General features: G+C 42.6%; 1 pseudogene; it reads left to right on the forward strand.

Moving 5' to 3' along the window:
- Nucleotides 1-6930: 6930 nt before the first annotated feature.
- On the forward strand, nucleotides 6931-21004 carry LOC146389794 (uncharacterized; annotated as a pseudogene).
- Nucleotides 21005-21427: the final 423 nt, after the last annotated feature.

The raw sequence follows: 21427 nt of genomic DNA on the forward strand, positions 1-21427 counted from the left end.
CAAGCTGGAATTCCTGGCACTGAAATGGGCCATAACAGAACGCTTTCGTGATTATCTGTTTCATGCGCCTCATTTTACTGTGTACAGTGACAATAACCCGCTGACATACGTCATGAAGTCAGCGAAACTTAATGCAGCTGGACACCGCTGGGTGGCGGAGTTGGCAGATTATCGGTTCACTCTTAAGTACAGGCCAGGGGCAGCGAATCGAGATGCAGATTTCTTATCAAGAAGAGGAAAGCCCATTGAAGACATCATGCAGGAATGCACAGAGGAATGTCAGCAAGATGCCATTGAATGTATTGGGAAAGCCCTAGAGAGAGAGAAAACAGGAGAAATGAACTGGATCTCAGCTGTCACCTGTAATGTCAACGCGTTGCCAGAGGGATGCATCGTCTCAGAATCAATTCAGCCGTTTGCAGTTGATGACATCAGAGACGCCCAGGATGCAGACATAGCCATAAACCGAGTTTTGTCCCTGAAAAGAACATACACCTACCTGAAGCATAAAGAAAAGATGGCGGAGAGTGAGGCAGTTAGGTACCTTCTTCGGCAGTGGCCCCATTTGCAGATTGATGGAGATGGCATTCTGAGGCGTGAGACCACCAGGAGAAAACAGTTAGTTGTTCCTGACTCATTAAAGCCCATGGTCTATAAACATCTACATGAGGAGATGGGACATTTAGGAGCAGATAGGATGGTTGCTCTCGCCAGGGAGCGCTTCTTCTGGCCTAAAATGAGGCAGGAAATGGAGCACTATGTCACTCAGGTGTGTCGCTGCATAAAGAAGAAGAAGCCTAACAGAATAACCAGAACACCAATTCAGAGCATTGAAACCTCTGCACCGTTTGAGATGATATCCATTGACTATCTGCATTTGGACAAGTGCAAAGGAGGTGAAGAATACATACTCGTAGTTGTGGATCATTTCACCAAATATGCCCAGGCATATGCGACAAGGGACAAGTCTGGGAAGACTGCAGCAAGAAAGCTCTTTGATGACTTTATTATGCGCTTCGGTTTCCCATCCAAAATACACCATGACCAGGGGAAAGAATTTGAGAACAATCTTTTCCGCAAGCTTCAAGGCTACTGCGGTATCAGCCATTCTCGTACCTCCCCGTACCACCCACAGGCCAATCCTGCAGAGCGCTTCAATAGGACACTCCTAGGTATGCTCCGGACACTTGATGAATCTCAGAAGTCAAGATGGAAAGACCATTTGAACAAAGTAGTTCATGCCTACAACTCGACTGTGCACGAAGCAACAGGATTTTCTCCATTCTTCCTTCTCTTTGGCCGTGAACCAACCTTGCCTATCAACCTGCTCTTCCCAAAAAGAGAAGAAGAGAAGAGTCAGTCACACAGTGGCTATGCAGAGAAATGGAGAGGAGTTATGCAAGAGGCATATACAATTGCGAGGCAGAACATGAGAAAGAGTGCAAGAAGGGGACAGAAAAACTACAATCAACGTGCATGGAGCTCTGTGCTTCAGCCAGGTGACCATGTCTTGGTGAGAAATCTCACACCCAGAGGAGGTCCTGGGAAACTGCGCAGCTATTGGGAGGATATGATTCATGTCATCACCGAAAGGAAAGGTCCTGATAGTCCAGTGTATGTGGTTGAGCCATTGCAGGGGACAGGAAGAAGACGAGTGTTACACCGTAACCTACTGTTGCCGTGTCCTTACCTGGTTGACGAGTCTGGGGTGTGCGAAAGCAGCCTGAAAGAGAAAAGCCGTGGAAACAAACAGAGACAGTCGGCAAGAAGACATCATCAGACCAAGCCCGATACTGACCAAACAGACACAGGCAGTTCTAGTGAAGACGACTGTCACATGTGGACAGCACTCAGATATGCCGATCTACCCCTCAACCCAGAAGCAGAGGATTTCTGCCCCCGGAGTGAAGCACTCGGAGAGAAGTCTGAGCCTGCTTTCAGAGCAGAGGGGCATCCTGAAGAGGAACAGGTGGAGGAGAGACACAGTTTGGAGGAGGAGGTTGAAGCTCCAGCTGTTGGACCCGAGAGTGAGCAGAGTGATGCTGAGACATGGAGGCACAAGCCAAAGAGAATGAGACAACCCCGGCGTGTCTACACATATGAAAAACTAGGCCAGCCAACGGTCCAGCAATGGAGCACGTGCCCTGTCAGTGTGAACAGCCCTTCAAGTGCCATCCATCATTCCTCTGTCCCACCATCATTCATGTATCCTTTACAGTATGAATAGATATAACAGAAAAACACAGAGTCAACTTCACAAGAGAGTTTAATCTAAGCGTAACATTACAGTTGCAGTTCATGTTGATGTAGTATTGACACATGTTGCAGTTAAAAGAGAAACAGGTACTCTGAGCATTATTACTATAATAAATAGAGGGAAGGTTAAGCATTCTAGCGTCAAAGAGTTAAGACAGTAGTGGGTACAATATGGGTTTAATGAACTCATGGTTTTGAAATGTGTAATCACATGATGTTGGGGTGTAAATGGTATTTTCCTTGTCCCACTGCGAAGATTCGGCGGGCCCACCAATGCTTCGAGGGATAACGCACCCTTCAGTACAAAAAGACTATGAACATTTAGTTTTGTATTGTGACCATGAGAGACTTGTCCTGAGATACTAAGAGATGGTATAGCTCTCACCCAGTAATGTGTAATATGTGTGGAAATACTTGTTTGCTCACTCATCTTTGGTTAAATGTTCTATTTTTGGTAAATTGTCAAAGATTAGAAAGAAAATGTGTGGCAACATTTTTCTTTTGTGGGGGAGGGTGTTGCGCTCTGAAAGTAGTTTAAGAAAACTTAAATTTTTCTGAATTGTTGGGAAAATCTTTAAAGACTATTCTTATTTAATTGTGTTTTGTTTTTGGACACATTTCCAGTTAATTTTTGTAGTTTACTGGCTCCAGGAGGTCAGAGTTCAGATGTGTGATGTCATCAGTAAGCGCAGAAAAAACAAACAGTGTCTGAGACGTGAGGAAGCGATGTTTTGCTGATGATACGCTATGCTGCCTGTAAACTCCAAACTGAACTGAGGAGAATAAAGTTGCAAAAAAAAGGAGAATGGAGTTATGTCTCTCTGAGGGTGCAATACTGATAATATCACCAACTCGCAACATTTTTAAACATCTTGTTGTTCAACAGCATCAGGACTGACAGAGTGTGTTTGAGATAACCTCACAAGTGTCACAGATGACACAATTGGCATTTTTTTTTGCTGGTTTGTCTGTAGCAGCTCCTGTAATGCAATTCTGCCACACATCTGTTCGACCAAAGCCAGTTAATCTAAACGCCAGTTAATCTGGAACACTGGTCCGAGTCTGACCACTGCAAGCCAAGCCTGACGTCTTCGTTTAGTAATATCGGATACATGAGATCCCTCCCGTTGCCTCCAGAAGGGGCAAACAATGAAAAGTGAGCCCATTTTCCAGATTCTTGCCGTCCCTATCATGTGATCTAACGTTGCAACCGACAACACAGTACGTACGAACCATAGCTGATACTTCCGTGTGCTTTGTTTGGCCTACTGTCATGGTGGGAGGGGTCGTGGCCCCCCGTGACCTCACGCTCCAAACCCCTTTTTGTGCCACAGCCAATCACAGACTTGGATGCAATAAAATCTGATTGGCTGCTTTGGTCTCCAATCAGTTCGAAACGACGAAATGCAATATCCCAGAATCCATTTTGTCCAAAACTCAAACGAGGCAGTGGCGGAGGAACACAGAGTGGTGGAGTTTGAAATATTACTCTTTCTGGGTCACAAACAACCGATCATCAATCACTTGGTCGTAAGAAAATCAAACCTGTTTGAAATCCTGTCGGCCGTAACATCGTGAGAGTGTCACCGCAGCCTCTCACACTGCGCAAACACAGAAATGAATGTGAAAAGATGGAGTAGCAGTGCAGCGTGTGATATGGACACAAGCAATGGAGGCACAACTTGTAGAACTTTAGCAAGCTTCTCCGAGCCTTTTCGATGTGGCCTCACAAAATTATCACGACCACAACCACCGTGAAAACAGTTGGATTTACATTGCTGCTCAATCACAGCTGCCTGATCAATGTTTTCCATTAGCAATTTAGCAAAGTTGATGGTGGTGGTGTGCGTGTCTGTGTGAGTGAAAGACAGAGAGGGAGAGAAATGGAGAGCGAGCGACAGATTTTCCGTTATAACCTTCATTTTAAGGACACACAAGCTGTGTCCCAAAACGTCGGCTGCATCCTTCAAAGACTGAGAAGGCCGGAAGTGCGAGGCTGTGAAATGGGACGGTCTAGCCTTCAGATTTGTGTCACCGCTGTGTCGGTGGGGTTTAATAAACTCGGCCGTCTGCTCCTTGCTATCTAAAATATAACAGGACACTGGCGTAAATTCTCGACCGTCTCAGACTTCTGTTTAATCAGTTTTCTGTTTAACGTTTATTCAGCTGTGTGAAAATCCCGCAGGAACCCACATGATGGATTAATGAAGTTTTATTTAATCTAATAATCTAATAACTTTGATCTCAGCCAAACCGATTTACTCCGGAACAAATAACACACCGAAAACAGGCAAACAATTATGTCTGTGAAGGTTCTCAGTCATCCAGGTCATCGTAGACTAAGGAGCTTGGAAAGAAAAGTGTCTGGACTTCTTTGAGTTGCTTGAAGACGTTTCACCTCTCATCCGAGAAGCTTCTTCCATTCTAAGAGTCAATTGGTGGGGAGTCCCAGATTTAAACCCAGTGGGAGTTTCCCCCCAAAGAGGGACAAAAGGACCCCCTGATGATCCTCTACCTAATCACATGAAAGTATATGCTCTCTGCACTGGTATGTCATCCTTTAGGTTTATCACCATTTTCAGATCAGGATTACAACCAATATTGTTCCCATCCCACGCAAAGACCCTGCACTCATCAAACAACATTCTCTGGACAATCTCTTTTTGTTCCTCCTCTAAATGATCAAGATTCACTGGCGGATACCACGACATTGGGAGAGGTCCAGCTGACTCCACCGTTATCTCGCGAACTGTTATTCCAGGTGGGCACTCGTTTGGGGCCTCGACCTCCACAATACGTTCAACCGGCTGTAAGGTGCCCAGGGCCATCTTCCTTGTCAAGGTGATATCATGTTTGGTGTCATTACTCAGAGCAATGGTGATGTACGGCTTAGCTGGATTCTGTATTTCAACTAACCCTGTCAAGACATCGAACCGCTCTAGGGCCTGGTTACCCTCATCAGCCTCAAACAGCACTAAACAATCAAGCGGATTCATGGTTGATGGAACCCGGCACTTTAACCAGGTGACCTATTCAGCAGGGATAATTACATCCCTTTCAACTGTCCTCAAGCACCCTTGTGTAATGTTTGGCTCTACTGTCTGGATTAAGCTTACGACCACCTCACCATTCTCAGGGGGAAGACAGATGGCATTACACAGCAAGGTAACAAGAGCAGGTATCAACTGCTCTAGTTGCTCCTCAATGATCTGTTCCAAGACATTGAAACCAATCAATGGTTTGTCCATAGGCAAGGTACTGACGAGGACCGGAGTACTGACGGAGAGGCTGGGGTCTTCACCCCCCGGTAAGTTGATCATGATGGGTACCCAGCCATCAAATGATATGGTTTCCCCGTTGACTGCGCAAACTTTCAACTCATCAATTTCCTCAATGATTTCAGACAGAGTCTTTCCAATGTTTACTTATGATGCAAATTTGAGCACATGTGTCAAGTAGTGTTTTCACTGCTAAGCCATTCAAATTGCAATGTATGAGAGCTTTCTTACTGATTAGCTTAGCAACTGCCCCACGTTTAGAGTGAGGTGCCATAACACCAGACGTAGCAAGTGCCTCACCGGCGAGAGGAGACTTGGAGAGACTGGCGAGGGGAGACTTGGTTTCATATGGGACCCACTGCTTCAACCCTGTCACCCGGTAGAAAAACTGCTGTGGTGTCTCACTCTCATCTTTTCTGGCACACATTAATTCCTGAAAGAGTTCTGTACGATTTTTCTCTCTCAGGTGGGCCTGGAGGAACCCCTTCAGTTCAAGTACAGTCAAATCGTCTTTATTGATTAACATATCTTTAAAAGTTCCAGGCTTTAATATCCTGAGCGCTCCACGAACTATCTCTGCATCAGGGAAGCCTTCTCTAATCCCCTCATCCATCTGTTTGCAAATGTTGTTGCAGCTAATGTAGGGTGTACTCTAAATTCTATTCTCTGGAGATAAGAGAGATCTCTCAGAGAGATTATCGCCTAAAGAGTAGGCTGGGCCCTAGGCTGCCCAGGTGGGTTGGAAGTGGGTCGCTCCGTGTTAGGTTTGCTTGAACTGGCAAACCTGTTGGCTGTCAAGGTGACTGTTCGGTGGGGACCATTACACCTTGTCTAAGTCTTTTACCAAGCTACTCATAGCTATTTAACATCTCCTGCAGCTTAGCATTAATGATATCAGGGATAGAGCTGGCTAGGCCAATCTGACTAGTTGTACCTGCAACTTGCGGCCCGTTAACCATGATAGCTATCGTGGTCACCGGAACAGGCGGTGTAGGACTATCACCCATGCCACTTGAGGGGCGAGCTGGTTGCATAGCTTGTGCAACTGTCTGTATAACAGGTGAATCTAAATCATTCACTATTATCACATATTTGTCGATTCTCAGTCACATCATCAATGAAGTTAGCAAGTCTACCATCCCACCATCTTCTGCCTCAAGCAATGGCTTACTGTACATGAAAGAACTGATGTGGTCAAAGCAGCCCTCCTGGTCTGTTGCATCGACTTCTGGCTGACCTAGGCCCGCTGGACCCACCGTCTTAGCAACCTTGTAGAGTTCTGCTGCCGACAGGGTGAGCAGGCTTCTCCTAATGTCCCACAATAGGCTCTTCCTCCCGCCCTAAGCCATGGCTGTAACTCCTTCCCTTCCGTCTCGATGGACCACTCAGCACGACCATGGATCAGTCTCGGCTACAACTTTCAGCTCGCATCAGTTCCCGTCCTGGTCCCAGATGTCATTTTTGGACCAGCCCCAACTGCAAGGATGAAGACCATGATGACAAATATGTTACCTGTAAAACCAGGTGAAGAGCGGAGTAAGGAAGACACGATGCGTCTCTGTTTTATTTCACACAAACAAATGCTATATAAACACTACCATGAGCTTTCAATATACTATTCAGCTGGTTCCTCATTCACATCAATTACATTTACTTATTTTACATCCTCAGTGAAATATACTCTCTTTACTGGTTCATTTTCTGATAGAAATTATTTTCTTCAATCAGTGACGAATAGTAAGATGTTCTGGCTTTGCGGAGGCCTTTCTTATAAAGCAACAAACTATTTCTCCAGGCTAAATTATGATCTTCTAAATTTGTGACACGCCATTTCCTCTCCAGCTTACGAGTTATCTGCTTTAGGCTACGTGTTTGAGAATTATACCACGGAGTCGGGTACTTCTGATTTGAGACCTTAGTTTTCACAGGAGTATCCAGAGTCGTACGTAGTGAGGAGGTAAAATTATTAACAAGATAATCGACCTCTGTTGGGGTAGCGTTCAGATAGCTGCTCTGCTCTATGTTGTTACAGGTCATTGAAGATGATAACAGTGGGTGGATTATATTCTTAAACTTAGTTACAGCGCTTTCAGAAAGACATCTACTGTGATAAAGTCTACTCTCCACTGCTGTGTAATCAATTATTGTAAATGTTATCAGGAAATGATCAGACAGGAGAGGGTTTTCAGGAAACACTGTTAAATGTTCAGTTTCTATGCCATATGTTAACACAATATCTACACTGTAAAATCTAATTAGTTCCCAGAACTCAAAAAAATTAAGGAAAGTCGTTGCCTCAAAAAAATTGAGTAAAGCTTAGCTAAAAATTACGGAGCCCCGGAGGGGACATGGGAGAAAAAAAAATTAAGACGGACTTTTGCGAGATCTCGCAAAACTAACTCGGGATCTCGCAAAAGTTTTGCGAGATCTCGCAAAACAAACTCGGGATCTCGCAAAACTTTTGCGAGATCTCGCAAAAGTTTTAGCCGCATTCTTCCCGTTAGCTTCGAGCTAACGGGAGGTCTCGACCTCCTGTTAGCTTCGAGCTAATGGGAGGTCGAGACCTACTACAGCCGGGAGGAACACCGCTTTCCCGGCACATCGTGCCTCGACCTCCCGGTTGGCTTCGAGCCGGCGTCCGAAGAATGCGGCTAAAACTTTTGCGAGATCTCGCAAAAGTTTTGCGAGATCTCGCAAAAGTTTTAGCCTAATGACAAACATTTAGAGTTCAACTAAATGAAAAAAACTATTTGTGGTAACCTGAATATGATTAAAAATGATTAACAACACTTTTTGTAATGATGTTAAAATCAGCCCAACTTTTATTTTCAAACACAACAAAGTATAACAGCCAACATACTGGACACTGTTCTCTTGAAGAACAAGAAGCTAACGGGAAAAATGCGCAAAAGTTTTAGCCGCATTCTTCCCGTTAGCTTCGAGCTAACGGGAGGTCTCGACCTCCTGTTAGCTTCGAGCTAATGGGAGGTCGAGACCTACTACAGCCGGGAGGAACACCGCTTTCCCGGCACATCGTGCCTCGACCTCCCGGTTGGCTTCGAGCCGGCGTCCGAAGAATGCGGCTAAAACTTTTGCGAGATCTCGCAAAAGTTTTGCGAGATCCCGAGTTTGTTTTGCGAGAGCTCGCAAAAGTTTTGCGAGATCCCGAGTTTGTTTTGCGAGAGCTCGCAAAAGTTTTGCGAGATCCCGAGTTTGTTTTGCGAGAGCTCGCAAAAGTTTTGCGAGATCCCCAGTTTGTTTTGCGAGATCCCGAGTTAGTTTTGCGAGATCCCGAGTTAGTTTTGCGAGATCTCGCAAAAGTCCGTCTTTATTTTTTTTTTCTCCCATGTCCCCTGCGGGGCTCCGTAAAAAATGACTAAATTAGAACAACTTATTTATTTTGAGTACTCTGTACAAGCTCATTTGTTCCCAGAACTGTTCAGACAACAGTCATCATTGCAAGTCTGCAGTATTAAGAATAACTAGATATTTCTGACTGTACAATACTAATTGTTTACCTAATGACAAACATTTAGAGTTCAACTAAATGAAAAAAACTATTTGTGGTAACCTGAATATGATTAAAAATGATTAACAACACTTTTTGTAATGATGTTAAAATCAGCCCAATTTTTATTTTCAAACACAACAAAGTATAACAGCCAACATACTGGACACTGTTCTCTTGAAGAACAAACAATTATATTGCCATCACTTTTATAATCTTACAATGAAACAGGGCTCGCAAAATCGCTAGCCCGACGTCCCGGGGCTAGCGATTTTTCCAGTCGAGCTACCAAAATCTATCTCTGCCCTGCCCATCGGGCTATCATAGGAAGGAAAAATATATGTCAATGCTTTTTGCATTCTTTCGGAAATGTAGCTGGGTAATTATGTCATTGGCATCGGTGAGCCACTGTCAATATGTGACATATTGAAATCGCGTTTGAATTTGCGCTTGTTTTTTACTTTCACTTTGTAATCGTGCGAACTGTGAACTGAGAGCGACAGTACTGATTGGTGAATGACGATAATTTGCGCACCAATTCCTCCGACATTGTCTTATCAATCGTTAGCTTACTATGCAATCATGACAAGTGAAATCTCCCGCAGGAAGCTTAAACATGTGAGAAGTTGATCGCGCAGAGAATCGCTGAGCGTTATGTGAGTGCGTGTGTAAAAGCAGCATTTTAGTTCTGCTGAGCCAAATAAGACAGGTCAGGGTGAAGAAGTGACAGCCAAAGAAAAGCTTACCACAAAATGGAAAAGTTATGACAAATCAGACTATAAGGCAAAAAGAAAGTGCAGCTTTATGGTTTCATGGACAAAAGAATTTCTGTGGCTGCAATATGACAAGCTAAATAACCAGGGGTGCACATAAGTGGTCCGCAGGTGCGCATTCGCTGTCAAAATAAAAAACGCGCACAAGACAAGAAGTTGCAACGCGTGTTTGCGTACATAAGATTTTCTGGAGGAGGACAGACATTTGTTTAGAACTCTTAAAGATGTCAAAGAAGCAAGCTCCTTTAAGCAATTACTTTGGTGTTCCTCCACCGCAGAAGAAATGTCAGAAGGAGTCCGAACTGCAAAAGAAGTGCGTATTCTCGGCAGCAAACATGGCCAATAACTTTCATTCTAATGATGTGCAAAATGATTTGGGCACAAAACAAATTTTGCTGTTAGAAAACTTGCAGACTTCACTATATACAGTGTAGACCCTCTAAACTAAGTTTGGCGGATGTTGTTTGTTTACTTACACAGCATGTCTTGTAAAATTAACTGGAGTCACCAGCAACAGCATAGTGCAGTCATATCTCAAGTCTAATAACAGAAGACAGGAAAAGATCAGTGAAGAAACAACTTCCCCAAACCAAAGCACAAATAAAACAATAAGTAAAACAGGCTGATCTAAAGTATAATTAATGTTCAGCCTGATTAATATAAATGTCACTGACAGTTGCTAATATATTGGAAAACCAAAATACTTACTGATGTCTTTCTGTCCAACAACAGGAGTGCTGGTCCCAAGCCTCAAAGACAGTAAGAAGCAAGCAGAGGGAGAAAAAAGAGAACATTTTTCAGAAACTGATTTTATCCTTAATGGCTGTGCAATCATTGTAACATAGAGATTGCTTATGTTGTTAAATAAAGGCTAGATTTGACATTAATAGATGCCACACATGTTCAAAAGCTGCCACAAAGCATGAAAAAAAATGGACGTCTCCGAAAACGTCGGAGCATTTTTGCAAATATGTGATGTCTTGATAAATCGAGCAGATATTTGAACTTTACACAGCTACATTCTCGCCTGAAAATATCTTAAAAGTTTATTTTGTGACCCAGAAAAAGTAATAAGTTTTTTAGCCGTGCTCCTCCGCCATTGTCGCGCTTACAAGTACGCACAGGTTCCGACAACCGGCGACAAATGCGATCCTCCTTTTCACCAGACTACCCTTTCTGGGTCACAAAATAACCTTTTAAGATATTTCCAGCCGAGAATGTAGCTGTGTAATGCTCAAATATCTACTTAATTTATCAAAATATCACATATTTGCAAAAGTGCTTCCACGTTTTCGGAGAGCTCTGTTATCCACCAGCGCGATAGCTGACCGGGAGGTCAAGGCTCGATAGAGTCCAGGAGCACAGCTAGCTCCTGGCTTATTGTTTTCAACCCCCCTGCACTCTTTTGCTACTCAGGTTAAACATGATATATATAATTAGTTAGTTATGGCTATGGATTGAAAATACCCCCCACACCCCACCCTACCCCTAACGGCTGCACCTCCCGAAGAATTTTGTCTGGGCTCTTATCTCACTTTTTTATTTCAAACAATCAACAGAAAATTTCACCGACATAGTTTTATATAAGGTTTTTAAGGCTGTGGTGTTAATTTTTAAGTAACATGAGCCCAGCGGCAGCAGCAACGCTAGGCTAACACTAACTAGCTAGCAAGATTATAAACCTGGTGCTAAACTAAGAGAAGCCACAAAATCAGTTTGAATAAGAGTAAACATTTACTCACCAAGTCAGTGTATCAGATAAAGATCCACAGCAATGACAATAATCTCTTGAGCTGACGCTTCTCCAGGTTTGCTCAACATATTCCATAACAAATGCTGGCACCATGAACATGTGGACTGATCCGCGAGGGAGGAGGACGGTAGTCACGTGGCATTTTCAAAACACATCTTTCATCCTTGCGTGCTGAGAAGCAAAACTTCCAGCTTACTTAGTTTTTCTAGTTAAGACAACTCAAATAAATTGAGTTTATCAGCATTTATCAGCATCAGCCTCCTGAGACCTCAGCCTCAGGAGGCTGAGGTCTTTTAACATCTGCAGGAAGCTCCTGAGGATGTTTTACCAGTCAGTGGTTGCTGGAGTACTTTTCTATGCCGTGGTGTGCTGGGGGAGCAGCACAGCAAAGAAGGACTCATCCAGGCTGGAGAAACTGATCAGGAAGGCTAGCTCTGTGGTCGGCATGAAGCTGGACACTCTGGTGACAGTGGCAGAGAAAAGGACACTAAAAAAACTGCTGGACATTATGAACAATGCTGGGCATCCTCTGCACACGGCCATTAACAACCAGAAGAGTCTGTTCAGTGACAGGTTGCTTCTCCCCAAGACAAGAACTAACAAACTTAAAAACTCCTTTGTCCCACACGCCATTAAACTGTTTAACTCCTCTCTGGAGGGGAGAGGGAGGGGAAACAGGTGGACAAAGGAGGGGGGAACAACTAAGCTGTAGTGCCTCTTCACCTCACTGTGCAATACCTTTTGTGCAGTACTTTTGTTAATAGTCAACGGTGCAATAGACTCCATACTTGAAATGTGCAATTCACTTGTATTTTTATTTTTATTCCTATTTATTCTATTTATCCCCTTCGTATATTTTATTTATATATGTCTCTGTATTTATATATGTGTGTGTGTGTGTGTGTGTGTGTGTGTGTGTATGTATATATATAATATTCTGTAACTGTAACTTCTTTCGGTGCTGTGCTTTTGGAAACCGAATTTCCCAGAGGAACCCACCCGAGGGATTAATAAAGTTTTATCTTATCTTATCTTATCTTATCTTATCTTATCTTATCTTATCTTATTTTTGCATAAAAAGTACTGGTAACTTATTTAAATCGAGTTCTAATAACAAATTGATAAAAACTGAGTTCAGCCTATTTAATATTTTTAATTAAACACAATATTACATTTTACAGTGTAGAGTGTGATTAAAGTGGTGGGTGGGTTCTTTTACATTTTGAGAGAAGTCAATTGAGTCTAATAACAGATTAAATGCCATGTTGAGGCTGTCACTTTTAGCATCTACATGGATGTTAAAATCACCCGCAATAATTATTTTATCTGAGCTGAGAACTAAATCAGATAAAAAGTCTGAGAAATCAGAGAGAAACTCTGTGTAAGGCCCAGGTGGACGATAGATGATAACAAGTAAGACTGGTTTCTAAGTTTTACAGCTGGGGTGGACAAGGCTAAGCATCAGGCTTTCAAATGAATTAAAAGTCTCTCTTGGTCTTTCATTAATTAATAGGCTGGTGTGAAAAATTGCTGCCACACCGCCCCCTCGGCCTGTACTTCGAGATTTCTGGTAGTTAGAATGATTCGGGGGTGTTGATTCATTTAAACTAACATAATCATCCTGTTGCAACCAGGTTTCTGTAAGGCAGAGTAAATCAATTTGTTGATCAATTATTAAGTCATGTACTAACAGAGACTTGGAGGAGAGAGACCTAATTGTCTTCCAGGGGCCAGAGCAGGCGACATTGAAGGAAATTTAAAACTGCTGGCTAAGGGTAAACGTAAATTCAGTAAAATCATAATTCACGTCGGCAGTAATGACACCCGGTTACGCCAATCGGAGGTCACTAAAATCAATATTGAATCGATGTGCAACTTTGCTAAAACAATGTCGGACTCTGTAGTTTTCTCTGGTCCCCTCCCCAATCAGACCAGGAGTGACATGTTTAGCCGCATGTTCTCCTTAAATTGCTGGCTGTCTGAGTGGTGTCCCAGAAACGATGTGGGCTTCATAGATAATTGGCAAACCTTCTGGAGGAAACCTGGTCTTGTTAGGAGAGACGGCATCCATCCCACTTTGGATGGAGCAGCTCTCATTTCTAGAAATATGGACAAATTTATTAAACCCCCCAAAATATGACTATCCAGAGTTGGGACCAGGAAGCAGAGTTGCAGTCTTACACGCCTCTCTGCAGCTTCTCTCCTCCTGCTACCCCCCCAAAAACCCATCTCCATAGAGACTGTGTCAGCTTCCAAAAAGACAAAAAACAAACTAAAAACCAGCAACAAACAACTTAAACATAAACAATTACAAAGAAAGAACAGTACAGTATCCACATCTGAACCAAAGAGTAAAACAGTGAAATGTGGATTATTAAATATTAGGTCTCTCTCCTCCAAGTCTCTGTTAGTACATGACTTAATAATTGATCAACAAATTGATTTACTTTGCCTTACAGAAACCTGGTTGCAGCAGGATGATTATGTTAGTTTAAATGAATCAACACCCCCGAGTCATTCTAACTACCAGAAACCTCGAAGCACAGGCCGAGGGGGCGGTGTGGCAGCAATTTTTCACACCAGCCTATTAATTAATGAAAGACCAAGACAGACTTTTAATTCATTTGAAAGCCTGATGCTTAACATTGTCCACCCCAGCTGTGAAACTCAGAAACCAGTCTTACTTGTTATCATCTATCGTCCACCTGGGCCTTACACAGAGTTTCTGTCTGATTTCTCAGACTTTATATCTAATTTAGTTCTGAGCTCAAATAAAATAATTATTGTGGGTGATTTTAACATCCATGTAGATGCTAAAAATGACAGCCTCAACATGGCATTTAGTCTGTTATTAGACTCAATTGGCTTCTCTCAAAATGTAAAAGAACCCACCCACCACTTTAATCACACTCTAGATCTTGTTTTAACATATGGCATAGAAACTGAACATTTAACAGCGTTTCCTGAAAACCCTCTCCTGTCTGATCATTTCCTGATAACATTTACATTTACAATAATTGATTACACAGCGGTGGAGAGTAGATTTTATCAAAGTAGATGTCTTTCTGAAAGCGCTGTAACTAAGTTTAAGAATATAATCCACCCACTGTTATCATCTTCAATGCCCTGTACCAACACAGAGCAGAGCAGCTATCTGAACGCTACCCCAACAGAGGTCGATTATCTTGTTAATAATTTCACCTCCTCACTACGTACGACTCTGGATACTGTAGCTCCAGTGAAAACTAAGGTCTCTAATCAGAAGTACCTGACTCCGTGGTATAATTCTCAAACACGTACCCTAAAGCAGATGACTCGTAATCTGGAGAGGAAATGGCGTGTCACAAATTTAGAGGATCATCATTTAGCCTGGAGAAATAGTTTGCTGCTTTATAAGAAAGCCCTCCGCAAAGCCAGAACATCTTACTATTCATCACTGATTGAAGAAAATAAGAACAACCCCAGGTTTCTCTTCAGCACTGTAGTCAGGCTGACAAACAGTCAGAGCTCTGTTGAGCCAACCATCCCTTTAACGTTAACTAGTAATGACTTCATGAACTTCTTCACACATGAAATTTTTATCATTAGAGAAAAAATTACCAGTAATCATCCCACAGATGTAATATTATCTACAGCTACTCTTAGTACCATTGATGTTAAGTTAGACTCTTTTTCTCCAGTTGATCTTTCTGAGTTAACTTCAATAATTACTTCCTCCAAACCATCAACGTGTCTTTTAGACCCCATTCCTACAAAACTGCTCAAAGAAGTCCTGCCATTAATTAATTCTTCAATCTTAAATATGATCAACCTATCTCTAATAATCGGCTATGTACCACAGGCCTTCAAGCTGGCTGTAGTTAAACCTTTACTCAAAAAGCCATCTCTAGACCCAGCAGTCTTAGCTAATTATAGGCCAATCTCCAACCTTCCTTTCATATCAAAAATCCTTGAAAGAGTAGTTGTCAAACAGCTAACAGATCATCTGCAGAGGAACGGCTTATTTGAAGAGTTTCAGTCAGGTTTCAGAGCTCATCACAGCACAGAAACAGCTTTAGTGAAGGTTACAAATGATCTTCTTATGGCCTCTGACAGTGGACTCATCTCTGTGCTTGTCCTGCTAGACCTCAGTGCAGCGTTCGATACTGTTGACCATAATATCCTATTAGAGCGATTAGAACATGCTGTAGGTATTACAGGTACTGCACTGCAGTGGTTTGTATCATATCTATCTAATAGACTCCAATTTGTGCATGTAAATGGAGAGTCCTCTTCACACACTGAGGTTAATTATGGAGTTCCACAGGGTTCAGTGCTAGGACCAATTCTGTTTACATTATACATGCTTCCCTTAGGCAGCATCATTAGAAGACATAGCATACATTTTCACTGCTATGCAGATGACACCAAGCTCTATCTGTCCATGAAGCCAGATAACACACACCAATTAGTTAAACTGCAGGAATGTCTTAAAGACATAAAGACCTGGATGGCCGCTAACTTTCTGCTTCTTAATTCAGATAAAACTGAGGTTATTGTACTCGGCCCTGAAAATCTTAGAAATATGGTATCTAACCAGATTCATACTCTGGATGGCATTACCTTGGCCTCCAGTAACGCTGTGAGGAACCTTGGAGTCATTTTTGACCAGGACATGTCCTTCAACGCACATATTAAACAAATATGTAAGACTGCTTTCTTCCATTTGCGCAACATCTCTAAAATTAGAAATATCCTGTCTCAGAGTGACGCTGAAAAACTAGTTCATGCATTTATTACTTCCAGGCTGGACTACTGTAATTCATTACTATCAGGATGTCCAAAAAACTCACTGAAAAGCCTTCAGCTAATCCAAAATGCTGCAGCAAGAGTACTGACAGGGACTAGAAGGAGAGAGCATATTTCTCCTGTTTTGGCTTCCCTTCATTGGCTTCCTGTTAAGTCCAGAATTGAATTCAAAATCCTGCTCCTCACATGCAAGGTCTTAAATAATCAGGCCCCATCTTATCTTAATGACCTTGTAGTACCATATCACCCTATTAGAGCACTTCGCTCTCGCTCTGCAGGCCTACTTGTTGTTCCTAGAGTATTTAAAAGTAGAATGGGAGGCAGAGCCTTCAGTTTTCAGGCCCCTCTTCTGTGGAACCAGCTTCCAGTTTGGATTCGGGAGACAGAAACTATCTCTACTTTTAAGATTAGGCTTAAAACTTTCCTTTTTGCTAAAGCATATAGTTAGGGCTGGACCAGGTGACCCTGAATCCTCCCTTAGTTATGCTGCAATAGACGTAGGCTGCCGGGGGATTCCCATGATGCATTGAGTTTTTCCATTCCAGTCACCTTTCTCACTCACTATGTATTAATAGACCTCTCTGCATTGAATCATATCTGTTATTAACCTCTGTCTCTCTTCCGCAGCATATCTTTTATCCTGTCTTCCTTTTCTCACCCCAACCGGTCGCAGCAGATGGCCGCCCCTCCCTGAGCCTGGTTCTGCCGGAGGTTTCTTCCTGTTAAAAGGGAGTTTTTCCTTCCCACTGTCGCCAAAGTGCTTGCTCATAGGGGGTCATATGATTGTTGGGTTTTTCTCTGTATCTATGAAGCGCCTTGAGGCGACTTTTGTTGTGATTTGGCGCTATATAAATAAAATTGAATTGAATTGAATTAATATTTAATAATCCACATTTCACTGTTTTACTCTTTGGTTCAGATGTGGATACTATATTGTTCTTTCGTTGTGATTGTTTATGTTTAAGTTGTTTATTGCTGGTTTTTAGTTTGTTTTTTGTCTTTTTGGGAGCTGACACAGTCTCTATGGAGGTGGGTTTTTCAGTCCAGCTCATCCTTGACCTACTCCATCTCTAAGAAAGGTTATGACCACCCGTCACCTCCCTTAAAGCAGGATGTCTGGAGATCTTCCAGTCTACAATGGGTCCACTGTGAAGGTGCAATAACTTCTTCAACTTCTTCACGTCCACTTGTGATAGCATTCTACATGCATCTCCTTACATCCCACGGTTTGGCTAATTTGAATAGCCGCACAATTTTTAAAATGAAGTTGTTAATCCAACAGCTAATCCAGAAGTTAATCCCTGAGCAAACAGGAAAGGGAAATGGATTTTGAAATGCAGTTTATTAAATTGGAATTCAAAAATGAATTCACAAATGCAGAATTTATTCTACAATTCATTATTTAAGCACAGAAATCTTTATTTCGATGCACGTGGCTCTTGCGGTCCTCCATATGACTCAGCAGGTTGGGGTAAACGTAGTTTCTGAGTTTGACTTCGCCTAAGGAATGCAGAAATGGCTCCGCTATGCTCCGGATGGGGGGTGCAGGATGCCCGATATCCAGCCTGATCCTGGAGTAAACTAAAAACAATGAGTTGTAACTAAGTCATTTAACAAAAAACGTCTGCATAGGATAATATTTTTTTCTTGATGCAAAAATGTCTATTGTTATTTTGTTAATTACATAATGCCCGATGCTTAATGTTATAGGGATATTATAGTGAACATGGTAAGCTGAAAGAAAATGTCTAACATATATGGTATTCCTGCTTTTAGATAATACACAATTGTCTTTTTTGCAGGTTTAAGTATTGATTGATTAATTTGCAGTGGTTTAGTATTGCATGAAATACCTATTAAGTCCTTTTTATTTTTAATCATGATGTAATTGTTATTTTAATATTAACAATGGGTGCAAATGTTGTGGAAAATAAACACTAGAATTCCAAGATTTTTTTATTATTAACTGACGGTGCCAAAGTGAAGTAAAATCAATGTCAAATTTGAAGATTGATCCGATATCCAACTCTAACATTGTTTCAATATTAATTGAGGATGCAAAAGTGATGTAAAATCAATGTCAGATTTCAATGTTAATTGAACGGAATTGCCTGATATTGATTTAACATCATGTCAATGTCTTCTTACTATCTATCTAAGTACAGGTCATTCCACATGAATTCATCCAATACCTCACAACTGACCACCAAACATTTGCCTGAAAAACTTCCAGCGGAAAGTTTAAAACAACATTTCTTACAAACTCAAACTGATCAAACTGTGCTTCAGGGAATAAAAAACGAGGGCTTAAAGTCAAAGGTTAAGGGTAGGTTGTCAGACAGAATGAGTGTTGGTGTTGGTCTGATGGAAAAGTAGCTGCTGTTACAGTAACTCAGGGGTGGGCAACTCCAGGCATCAAGGGCCGATGTCCTGCAGATTTTAGATGCGTTGTTGATCCAATACTTCTGATTTAAACGGCTAAATTACCTCCTTAACGTCTCTTGAAGTTTTCCAGGAGCCTGGTAGTGAACTAATCATATAATTCAGGTGTGTAGATGCAGGGTGACATCTAAAACATGCAGGACACTGGTCCTTGAGACCTGGAGGTGCCCACCCCTGCAGTAACTGCTGGTTGTTCAATGAGAGGAGCAGAAAACCCACATTTACAATCCGTTTCATTTTTATAGGTCTGTAATAAAGTAAATCCACCTCATCACCACCTGTTTGTGTGACTGCATTACACTCCCACTGCTGGGAAATCTGACAAATAACCAGAAGAAAGTCTGAAATAAAAGCTGCCAAACAGCTGCACCGCTGAGACACACTATATTTTCTGAGCTTGAGAAAAGTTTTTCTTACCTGCAATAAACATCTGCGCTCTGCTTTCACACTCACATTTTTGGAGATAAAATATCTTTTAGGAGCAGGCCTACGCCTCCAAACACTATCTACACAAACATATCTATATATGATCCCCCAGTTATACAAGCTGTTTGTTCTCGTTTTCCTGCCCCACCCTTCTTCCGCTTTTGAATCCTTTCACTTCTTCACTTCTCATTAGTACATGGGGATCTATGCCCGCCGCCAGTCCCCTCCAAGGCTTTTCCCAAATCGTAGCTCAGTTCATGTCTAAGAGATTCATCTTTTTCTACTAAAAATGCTGTCAAACCTAAAATGAGGATGTGGGCCCAGCTAAGTGAAATAAGTGCAAGTTTAATGAAGCTCCGCCTTCTCAAGTCACCTGAGAGAAATGAGGAAACAGGCTGTTCCTCTTTCTCAGTAAAGAGAGACGCACAGACGATCAGACTGAGTTCAGACCAAACTAGCAGCTTCCTCTGAGTGAGTCCAGCTACAGGAGAGAAAAGTGGAAAACTCCAACACTGCTGCTTCAAGCTGCTGACGCTCCACACACTGAATGTGAGTTTGAGCAGAAACACGACTCAAAGGAAGTTTCAGTGAAGGTGGTAGAGGAGGGAGGGGAGCCAGGACTGACTGTACTTCCTGTCTGCTGTTTTCAGCTTCACTCACAGACTCAATGGCTTCCAGATCAGAGGAGGATCTCTGCTGTCCGGTCTGTCAGGAGGTCTTCAGAGGTCCTGTTATATAGTATAGCCACAGCTTCTGTAAAGACTGTCTGAAGAGATGGTGGATCAAAAAACAGATACGTGAATGTCCAGTTTGTAAGAGAAGATCTTCAAGGAATGAACCACCTTTAAATCTGGCTTTAAAGAACCCGTGTGAGTTGTTCTTACAGGAGAGAGATCAGAGAGCTTCAGAGGCTCTCTGCAGTCTGCACTCTGAGAAACTCAAACTCTTCTGTCTGGACCATCAACGGCCAGTGTGTCTCGTCTGCTGTGCCTCAGAAAAACACACCAATCACAGATTCAGACCCATCAATGAAGCTGCACAACAACACAGACTTCAGGAAACTCTGGAGCCCTTAAAGAAGAAGTTAAAGGTTTGTGAAGAAGTTCAAGTGAAGTTTGATCAAACAGCAGAACACATTAAGGTCCAGGCCCGACACACAGAGAGGCAGATTAAGTAGCAGTTTAAGAAGCTTCACCAGTTTCTAGCAGAAGAAGAGGAGGCCAGGCTGGCTTCACTGAGGGAGGAAGAGGAACAGAAGAGTGGGATGATGAAGGAGAAGATGGAGGCTCTGAGCAGAGAGATAGCAGCTCTTTCAGACACAGTCAGAGCCACAGAGGAGGAGCTGGGAGCTGAAGACGTCTCATTCCTGCACAACTACAAGGCTGCAGTGGAAAGAGTCCAGCGCTGCCCCCTGCTGGATGATCCACAGCTGCCCTCAGGAGCTCTGATAGACCAGGCCAAACACCTGGGCAACCTGACCTTCAACATCTGGAACAACATGAAGGACATGGTTTCCTACACTCCTCTCATTCTGGACCCAAACACTGCTCATCCAAACCTCATCCTGTCTGAAGATCTGACCACTGTGAGATATGGAGGAGAGAGGCAGCAGCTTCCTGATAATCCAGAGAGGTTTCATTCTGCTTACCTTGTCCTGGGCTCTGAGGGCTTTAACTCAGGGACACACAGCTGGGGTGTTGAGGTTGGAGACGGTACATGGTGGGTACTGGGTGTGTTAGCAGAGTCTGTGCAGAGGAAGGGAAGCATACGAACTGGATAATGGGCTATATTGTTTAGTAGAAGAAAATACTACAAATGCTCACCATCAGCTCCTCTCACCGCTCTCTCAGTAGAGGAGAAGCTCCAGAGGATCAGAGTGAATCTGGACTGGAACAGAGGAAAGCTGTCGTTCTCTGATCCTGATACTAACACACACATACACACTTTCACTCACAGGATGTTTCCATATATTGACACTGGTGGTAAAGTGAAGGCGTTGCCGTTGAAGGTGTCAGTGTCAGTGGAGCAGATGAGTTGAGGATGATGATATTTCTAATGTTGTTTCCTGTCAGTGAATTGAAGCTGTTAAACTGCAGCTGTCCTCCTGCTGCCTCGTTGTTCCAAAGCTCTTTGTTTCTCTTTTAGTTCTCACTGTTTCTTTCTGTTTCTGCTGTCCACCTTTTCACATGGAAAATCATTTCAC

This window comes from Perissodus microlepis, chromosome 3, assembly GCF_051167445.1.
Source record: "Perissodus microlepis isolate ML-2025 ecotype Zambia chromosome 3, ASM5116744v1, whole genome shotgun sequence".
NCBI lineage: Eukaryota > Metazoa > Chordata > Actinopteri > Cichliformes > Cichlidae > Perissodus > Perissodus microlepis.